Consider the following 6,975-nt stretch of genomic DNA (forward strand, 5'->3'; position numbering starts at 1 on the left):
AGGGTTTCACTGTGTTAACCAGGATGGCCTCGATCTCCTGACCTCGTGATCCACCTGCCTCGGCCTCCCACTGAAACCTTTTTAAAATTGAATTTAATCTCCATAAACAGGCTAGTATCCCAAGCCAACTGATGAAATCATCATAACGATACAGCTACTTCCTTTGAGATGATAACATTTGTGAAGATAACTATTGCTTTTTCTTACCTGCTAAAATTCAGTATTCTCTCTGTGTATTGTCAGCAAGAGCTGGACGTAAAGAACAGTTCTGTAACTGTCAGGACTGGGGTGTACCCGGGCAGCCCGTGGTCGTATATAAAAACAGCTGTTCTGGAGTCAGAGTGCCTTCTGTGCTGGTCCTCATTCCGTTATTTACTTTACTGTGTGCCATCAAGTAAGTTACAACACCCCTCTGATGCTCTTCTGTAAAATGAAGCTAACAGTGGATCATGGTGAGGATTAAGTAGATCGTCCTTGCTGAAGAAGCTGCTGTAGTCCCTGGTGTGTAGCGGGCACTAAATGTACATTTTCTTCCCTTCTCCTTACTCTGCTAACACATTTTTTCTTTTATTTTCCTTTTCTATTGTTTCTTAACTTTCAAGCAACACCATTAATTCAATGTTTCTGAAGCATCAGTACTTTTTTTTTGTCTTAGAACTACCTCCAAGCCCATATCAGTAGAAAGTAAATTCAAAAACAAAACTACAGCTTTATGATTTATTTGGTTTGATGCCTGAGTGAGGCGTAGAAAATCACAGTGGAGGAAGGGTTATTTGCCTAGATCTGTCTGATTCTAAAATTCGTGTTCTTAACCATTAGCTTACACTACCTCTTAATAACTAAGGCTAAGAAGAAGTGTTATACTAATTATAAATTCCTGAAATTATAAGGGCTATGTGGGAGAATTTGACTCCATTTATCTAAAATCATTTGATCCATGATAAAAAGAGAAATTCTCTCTGCAAACAGCGTAGCAAAAAATATTTTTGAACTACTTTTTGAATCATGTTTTGTTAATAATAAAACAAATTTTTGAATACTCATTATGTGCTAGTATCTTTGCTGGCCTTTTTTTTTGGCTGAGATTATTATTTATTTTGGCCAGTTTTTAACTGGCATATAAAAGTATATGTGTATAATGTACAACATGTTTTGCTGCATGAATACATTGTGGAATAGTTAAGCAAATAAACATTTGCATTAAATTGCATACTCATTTTTGTGTGTATGGTGAAAACACTTAAAATCTATTATCTTTGCAATTTTAAATTATAAAACACATTGTTGTTAACTACAGTCACCATATTGTACAATAGATCTGTTGAACATATTCTTCCTATCTAACTGAATTTTTTGCCCTTTGATCAATATCTTCCCCTGACCCTCAGTCCACCAGCCCTGGTAACCACCAGTCTGTTCTCTGCTTCCGTGAGTTTGACTTTTTAGGTTGCACATATGAGTGAGACTATGTGGCATTTGTGTGTCTGCGCCTGGCCTATTTTACTTAGCATGACGCCCTCCAGGCTTGTCCATCTGTGTAGTTCATTGGTCCTTCTCATGTTTTTGTTCCCTTGATTGGGACCCCAACCTTATGAGAGAATTCTTAGTATTATTCATTTTTATGGTAGAAAATTGAGGGATAAAAATGTGAAGGGTGGCCAGGCACGGTGGCTCACGCCTGTAATCCCAGCACTTTGGGAGGCCAGGGCAGGAGGATCACAAGGTCAGGAGTTCGAGACCAGCTCGGCCAGTATGGTGAAACCCCATCTCTCCTAAAAATACAAAAAGTAGCAGGGCATGGTGGTGTGCACCTGTAGTCCCAGCTACTCAGGAGGCTGAGGCAGGAGAATCGCTTGAACCCAGAAGGTGGAGGTTGCAGTGAGCCGAGATAGTGCCTCTGTACTCCAGCCTGGGCAACAGAGACTCCTTCTAAAAAAAAAAAAAAAAGTGAAGGGGCTGGCCTAAGAGCCTGTAGAGACTGAGAAGATTTGTTAGTTCAACCCCAGGCCTGCTGCTTTCTACACTTTGGGTTCCTATTTCTCTTGGACCATCTAGCACAACATTATAGGCATATCTTTCCCATTTTTTTTTTTTTTAACTAAGTGCTGTACTATCACTGAGTGCTTTAAATAATGACAAATGGCACCTTCCCGACTTAGAACACTAAGAGACTAGAGCGGTGGCCCAACTAGGGGCAATGCCTGGAAACGGTTTTGGATGTTGTAACTGGGAGGGGCGTGCTTCTGGTGTCCAGTAGGCAGAAGCAGGGCCGAGATGCTGCTCAGCATCTTACAATGCACAGGACAGCTGCCCAAGACAAATCATCTTCTCATCCCACATGTCAGTAGTACTGAGGGAGAGAAACTCCACTGTTCACAATAACAGTTTTTCAATTCCCTAGTACAGCATTCTCACACTGTAATAGTAAACAGAACAGATGTCTAAACAATAGACTACAAAAGTAATTTGGTTGCTAAAAGCATTTGTTTGTTTGTTTGTTTGTTTGTTTATTGGTTGGGAAAATAATGTAAGTGGGATCTTGGCTCCACTAGCTTTCACAGTCAGTGGCTATTTGTACATGTAAATAATTTTCATCAATTAAATTATAAGGAAACTAATTAAGACATCATAAATTATAACTAAATGTTGATTACTAGGCATCCAATTTACCTACTCACCTTCTAATTATGTTTGTATATTTTTAAAAACATGTTTGATTAAGTAAGAATGTAAGTACAACTTGGGATGTGTCCTTTTTTTATAGATATAAAAACCAAAAATTTCTAAGGCCCAGGATATCTAATTTCTGATTTCTTAGATAGTCACTAATTCATGTTCCATCTCAAGAAGTTCAAAATGAGAAGGTGGCATTCCAAGGACTACCATGGTTTGGTCTTTTTTTATAATAATTTTAATTCTAATAAATTCAATTTTTCATGGTACTAAATACCCATACATTTAATCTCTTTCTAATCTTTCCTTCCTCTTCCCCAGTAAATTGGAATTAGGCATTGCAGAGACACTTGACATTTTAAAGCCGGGCTTTGACTGCTGGGATAATAAAGAAGTCTATTGCTGACTCCCCATAGTTGGTGAAATATCCTGTCATGTCTCAACCTATGCCATGTTATAATTTCATAATGAATACCTTTACAAACGGAGACACATAGTTGTCTTTCAGAGGCACAGGAAGAAAATTAGAAAGTATCAAAGTGGCATGAACTATCTCTTCACAGAAGTAAAGCAAAAAACCCGAGAACCAAATAGAGATTTGGAGAGAAAGCTTAAAAATCAATATTTTTATTTTTTAAAGCAAACTACTTATAGTACAAATAGTGTACATTGTGACATATGTTTGTAGCCTAGGAAAATATAAAACATATGCTTTATTGCAGAACATAATGCATTTAAAAAATAAGAACCATCTTTTTCTAAGCGCCTAGGGTGTAAAAAACCACTTCTTATTTTCAATGCTGACTTGTATGTAATTTTGGTAGAGCATTCACTGTTTGCATTTATATGGATTTCTAGTTTTGATTAGAAAACAAGTTATTGAATTTCTACTTATGATTACAAAATGACTGAATTTGCCCCGAACACTGGAAAGTAAAAATGTGGATGGAATTCTTGTTACCACCTCAATATCATTCAGTTAAGAAGCGGGTTGTCCTCACTAAATATTCACTCCAAAGATGAAAGAGCTAAAGCTATCCAATCGGGGTGAATAATTTCCCCAAGACCTCACTGGAGCAACAGCAACAGCAACACAACTGTAATATTGATTTCTAAGACATCTTCCTCTGCCATCTCTTCATTCATTCTTTGAACAATATTTATAAAGCATGAAATTTCTATGGCCCTGGTGTTACATTATATACTCTGGATTCAGTAATAAATGATGATTAAAAAGAATTCCTGCTCTTAAGGAGCTTTTAAGATAGAGGGAGATGGAATATAAAAGTAAGCCCCTTTTGCAAGAAATTATTTAAGGAGTACGCAGGATTCACAGTGCCCTGCTGGAGATACAGTCACAAGTTTTCTACTCTCACAGGTTTTCTGCAAGAACTGACTTCTACAAGAAACCAAGAAAGAACTGAAGCAGGGGAAGGAGTTGAAGCTCCAAGCACAGGGAAAATGACAAGAGGGTAAAGAAATCATGGCTGCTCTGGGCACCAGTGAGTAGCCGAATACTGGGGCTCAAGGTTAGTTAAGGAAGCGACAAATGAGGCTGGAGAGGTTTGCTGGGGACAAGTCATGAGGGTTTGTTAACTATCCCATGTCATTTGGATTTTTATGCGGAGTCTTTGTAAAAGTGACATGAAGAGATTTTCATGTTGGGAAGATGACTAGCTGCATCATAGAATTAATGTGTAAGGGTGGCTCGAGGAAGAAAGTTTCTTCACAGCTATTGCAATAAACAGGTAGGGAATGACTGAGGTCTGAACTGGATGTTGTTGGCACATGGAAAAGATGGGCAGATGCAAGAGATACGAGAAAAGGAAAATTTGAAACAAAAAAAAAAAGTGATTAGTTAAGTGTTACCATAGAAAAAGAGAAGGAAGAGAAGACGTAGGCTATGAATTGAGCAACTGGATAATGATACAACTTTTTAAAGGTAGGAAACAGAAAGTGGAGCACATTTGTGGACCATTGTCTTTCTATTTAGTGATATGAATATATACTTATATTTTAGCCAGATAAACTTGAACTAAAAAATCCAGTCTATAGGAAAGCATGAATTGGAGAGATAGACTTGAGGTCTAAACTTCACTTTAAGTGCTTGATCTATAATGATGGGAAGGAGGGGAGATGTAGCAGTCTGGCCACCTTCCTTTCTAGCTCTTTTTGCTTCAAAGTTTCTAGAAGAAAGCATGGGATTTCTGAAAGTACTTAAGTAGAATGAGGTGGGAAAGTAGGCGTGAATTCAGCCCGAAGTTAATTTTACTGACAGTTCTCTATGTGCAATTGTGTTAATGATCAAAATCAGCCAAAATAACAGCAAGTTATACAAGTTTAGAGAAAGCCAAAATTGTTGCCTACCAGATAGTTTGTCACAAAAAACGATTCCCAAATTGCCAAGTGCTGTTTTCATTTGCTGCCTGCTGTCATTCTAACTTACCCCCTATCTATTGGAAATTTCCAGAAGGCATCTTAACTGACTTCTATGGTGCTAATTGCAGAAAACTCACCGAATTTCCTTCTTCTTTTAAAGACATTATATCCTCTTCTTTCCTGAATTAAAAATAAAATCTCGGTCTGAGTCAACATTCTGACAGAAGTTTAAACAAACCTGGGGCATTAAAATGCAGTTAAAAAAAAAAAGAAAAAAGGAAGAACTAACTGTAAAATGTCGTGTCTACATAAAGAATTGGAAGTGCATATAGTTTTGTGTTGCTGAGTTTGGGGTGGTATGTTTTTGCACTTGAGTGATTTTTGCACTAAATATTTATTGATTGATGTGAATTTAAACCAGCCTCTTAAAAGTTGGGCAGTTGGGGAAAACTACTATCAGTAGCCGGTGGTTGGCACCCAATGATGGCAACGATTTCACTGAGGTTTAACCATGCACTTGAGTACATAGGTCCTTATGCACAGAGCTGCTGGAATTCTATTTCTGCTCTCCCTTGAGTCTAGGATGACAATCATGATAAATTGCATCATACTGTGAGGTGGTTTGTGATGAAAACAGATTTCCACCAGGAATCTTAACACAGCCTCTACTCTCAGACTCTGATAAAACACTTAGAATGTGCAATTATCTTTTCTCTCCTCTTTCTCTTTTGTCTTTGTTAAAAATAAAAACAAAAACCAAGGCACTCCCACCCAAAGAATAAACCCACAAAAAAAAGCAAACATTTAAGATAACTGAAATGTGTACTGGGAACAATACTCTTTAGCTAGCTAGATATTAGAATTTTTATTATTTTATCTATGGATATTTATGTGTCTGTCTAGATATCATGTACATATGTATCTTAATTATTCGGTTCTCAAGTGGAAAAGATATAGTGGAAAATGAACACATAGGGATTTGAAAACTACAGATGGGATGAACTGTGGAGTTAAGGAAGCTACAAGTGTTTAAGAAACTAGATAAAAGCTTTCTCCGTGGAATTGGACAATTTTGAACTTATGCAATATTCTCTTTGTAGATATGCCACAGTGGTTAGCATTTTGATAAGATCTTATTTTTATCAGAAGGGCTAATTTACTTTATTATTTGAATGTATTGGTATTTTGGTGTAAACTGGATCACCACCCTGTTTTTAAATTAAGCCTGCTCTTGGTCAAAGTAAACAGAATTCATCCTTTTAAAGGGAAAATGCAATGCCATATCACTTTTCACTATTGAATTTCTTGCTTTAATCATTTAAATGGTGTGATGTTCTTGTCTTCATTCTCCCCAGGGTCTACTGGAGACCTTGGCTTTTTACTTCCCTGACATAACTTGACACTGCTGGAGCAATGCTCAGATTACTCAGGAAACACTGGCAAATCTCAAGATGCAGTTCAGGCTACTCCATGATGAGTGTGAGTCCCCAGACTCTCTCTCAAACTAAAGATTCCCCAGCTAGGCAACTCTAAAGAGTCTTCAACAAGGCAACACGATTATTCTGTGTGCTTAGAAGAAGAGGGATTATAATGTCAGCTGTTGCTCTTTGAATCCTGCTAATTGATTCATTGACTCATCTTTCCCACAGGCATGTGCTGTGAGTTTACTGTACTGCATGACACTGGAGGTTATAAAGAAAGAAAACACTTGGGGCTTACTCTCTATGAAGTAAAATTCTAATTCTTTCTACCATATATTCTTATGTGAGATCCCAGCCTGCTCTACCTGGTACCTGGTCTAGGGCATTTTTGTATCAGATTAAATTTAAAGGTGCTTCAATAATTAATAATGATCAAAAGTGATAAATATTGGGAAAATATAATTGATGAGGTGGAAAATAAAAGGCCACTAATTAGAAAATT

At 37.3% G+C, this 6,975-nt stretch overlaps 1 long non-coding RNA gene across 1 annotated transcript; it reads left to right on the plus strand.

Annotated features, from left to right (window-relative positions):
- The first annotated feature begins 4,299 nt into the window (after positions 1-4,299).
- Positions 4,300-6,770, plus strand: LOC105537584. The gene is made up of 2 exons (XR_001005738.1): positions 4,300-4,421; positions 6,408-6,770. It is a non-coding gene; the product is annotated as an uncharacterized LOC105537584 (long non-coding RNA).
- Positions 6,771-6,975: the final 205 nt, after the last annotated feature.

This window comes from Mandrillus leucophaeus, unplaced genomic scaffold (genome assembly GCF_000951045.1).
Source record: "Mandrillus leucophaeus isolate KB7577 unplaced genomic scaffold, Mleu.le_1.0 Scaffold175, whole genome shotgun sequence".
Lineage (NCBI taxonomy): Eukaryota > Metazoa > Chordata > Mammalia > Primates > Cercopithecidae > Mandrillus > Mandrillus leucophaeus.